General features: G+C 34.5%; 1 protein-coding gene across 1 annotated transcript in view; it reads right to left on the bottom strand.

Moving 5' to 3' along the window:
* Positions 1 to 3225, bottom strand: part of hoxb3a (homeobox B3a) — a 71288-nt gene that overhangs the window by 56778 nt on the left and 11285 nt on the right. The gene's annotated exons all lie outside the window — the stretch shown is intronic.

The raw sequence follows: 3225 nt of genomic DNA, 5'->3' as shown, positions 1-3225 counted from the left end.
TATTAATAATAATAATAATAATAATAATAATAATAATAATAATAATAATAATAATAATAATAACAACAACAACCGGAATAATCACAATAATCACGAACAGCATACTTAATCGAAATACCAGTTTTTTAGGTCACACGACTAGAACTGTGGCTTTACTATGACGTGCATATAATAATAATAATAATAATAATAATAATAATGAATATTTAGAAAACTATTGAAGTAACATAAACATGTAAGTCAGCAGGTGACTTATGCAGGACGTTCATGTTCCTTTATTATGAATTATTGCAACATTCTCCTCATCTGTAGGTCAGCTGCACACGGTATTCATAACTTTTTCATGATGTATCTTTCTTAGTAAAACAAACAAACAAACAAAAAACACCATAAATGGTTTAGTGTACCAGAGAATCAGGTCGTGCATGAGCAATAAACCAATCTCTTCCATGACTTGTACAGGAAAACATATTCACTATAGTAATTCACATAACTTTATAAAATATTTTTTAGTCATCTTTTTTTCCATCCTTCTTTCCAGTACCATTTATATGGTGCCCTACTTTCTAAGCTTTACTCTGCTTTCTCCTCAGCTGCAGTCGTGGAATGTTAAACCTGATCTCTGCTCACCACACCGGGTAGAAATCTCCTGATTTATGATTTGTTGATTCCTGTGTTAGGATGTATTACAGGCCACAGTGCCTGTGTGCGTCTGAGTTGGCCTCAGCATGCACAGTGTTCATGCGTTCTTGCAACTCTGACACACTGGTTAGAGTAGAGAAGATCAGAAATTCTAGTTTTTTTCCGCTTGAATGGAAATCAAAAATTTATCCTGTATTATAGACAGTCATAGGCTGCACTCCAGACACCCACCCAGCTGCTTTGAGACAATGTTAAAATGTAAATATGGATGAATGATTACTATTGTCTAAGCTTAATAATAATAATAATAATAATAATAATAATAATAATAATAATAATAATAAATCAATTATTTTTATTAGTTGATCTATATATTTTTTGGACAACAGAGTGAAGGAATTCAAAGTTGAGAAGTTTCAGGTCAGGCAGTTAAAAAAAGGCTGAAAACAGATTTAGCACAATTTCACACAATTTTACCATTACACGTTATTCTCACTTTTAATTTCTTAATCTTTCTCAAATTGTGAAGGTCTTCCAACACTTCTACTGAATCTTCATAGAGCAACATATCACCATATCTTAGGCACATTGCCAGTTGGGGACAACTTTTCTCTGAAGACAAACTCCACATCTGTAACATTCTTATATGTTGACAACTATTCCATTTTAGAATTGTTTTAACTCCAACTGTAATTTTGAATCTTAATGAACATTTTGTGATACACGCTTACTCCTACAAACTCTTTTTTAATTTGGTATGGGAGAAATTTATAATAAGCCAATGCTAAACCCTGTTTTCAACATCCAACTGGTGATGTACTTTGCATGTCTTAATTTGACTCACATTGTTTTGCTTCTGTTTTACACCGGGCAGATGTCTTTCGCTGTCTTATTGTTTTTGAGGACCTCTTAAGATGGTTCACTTTCAAAGTCAAAGATGGCATGAGTAAGATTAAAAAGGATTGTCGAATTTAAACAGCAATAAATTCCAGTTCTCATCCTAAAGGGGGGAGGCACAGCAGCTATCTGTGGCTATTAATTTTGGCATTCTTCTCACAGACAGTGAAACATCTTTTATTTAGCTGTGATGTTTATTATATGATATTGCTATTATAATATGTTTTGTAGTAAACATGACAATATTTTAAAAACACTTATAAAAACTGAACCATAACAAATACATTTTTGCATGTTAAAACATGTTAATGCAATAGGTGAAACACTTTTTAACTCATTTGTTCTCATCTAGGTATGTGACTATTGCAATAAAAATGTGCATAATCCTACTGTTATTATATAATTCAATGAAAAAGTCTTATGTCAGAGAAAATGAAAAGTGGAATTGGGAACTGAATGCATACTGATTATCTGTGTGATTCTGTTCAGCCATGCTGAAGCGTCACATGAGATGAAGACAGAAAGTGTTTGCTTTATTTCTGACGATGTGCTGCATCAGCAAAACTCAAATGGAGGTCCGTTCGCCGGTCACTCTGGGGACACGCACAGTTGAAAAGGTCATCAGGACATTGTCCACTTTGTTTGGGTGCAGTGTGTGTGTATATGTTCAATGTGTCTGGCTGGCCTGCTTAAGGACAGGTCAGCTTTCTCTGCCTGCCTCTGCTCATTAATTAGTTCACGCCGCCGTCACTTCTCCTGCAGAGCCCTTCACCTAACTGGCCCTGCACAGAGTACCCTCGGACCTCCAGCCCCGGCAATAGAACCACCACTCCCAGCGTTACCCCCGCACCTTAAATGTGTTGCATGTTTCACACTTAGCCTACATGAAAAAGGCTAAAAGGTTTATTAGTCTCCGACATAAAAAAAAAGCACTAAATCTTGAAATAAACCTATTTTCAACCTTACAGTATGGAAGTACTTTGTTAGAGTTAGTTAATAAATCTGCAAGCATGCATCCCTATACTCAAAAAAAAACATTGTATGCACTTCTTTAAAGTTTATTGTAAATTTCTCATAGGTAGTATACTTACTTGACAAAAAAACGAACAGAAAGCAACAAATTTAATCAAATTTACAATTCCCTGAAGGTGTTTAGGTAGTTTGGAGAAAAAAATCAGTAGGTCAACACCTCCGCGCACTTTTTGTACAACCAAGTGGAAAAATAATAACTGAAAACGACCGTTAAGACCTTCCAAGTTGAATAATTGTCACAATACGAAAAGAACATGTCCTTGACTAAATCTGTATACTTTAGCTACAATATGTACAATACCATATGACATATATCCACTCCTTTCCCTTTCCGTGATTTTAGTACGTGTGGAACACAATCCCAGGTTGAACTGAAGACACCACACAGTATAACAGCCAACAGAAAAAAGGACCAACCGGAAAGCGTTTCCTTCAAAGCAAGTGCCTGGCAGATATAAAAACAAAACAAAACGAAACAAAAATAAAAAATAAAAAATCTCTATAACTTAGGTAGTTTTTGGAATGCTGCAAATCACGTTTTTTTATTTATTTTATTTATTTTTTTTTTTTTGAGACACCATCCACGCCATAACCCACCGTTTATCAGCACTGCGATCTGAGAGCCAGAAGCGACAAATATATATATATATATAT

The sequence above is a fragment of the Poecilia formosa genome, unplaced genomic scaffold (assembly GCF_000485575.1).
Source record: "Poecilia formosa unplaced genomic scaffold, Poecilia_formosa-5.1.2 Scaffold452, whole genome shotgun sequence".
NCBI lineage: Eukaryota > Metazoa > Chordata > Actinopteri > Cyprinodontiformes > Poeciliidae > Poecilia > Poecilia formosa.
The sequence above is the reverse complement of the archived record's forward strand: the minus strand, read 5'-3'. Positions and strand labels throughout refer to the sequence as shown.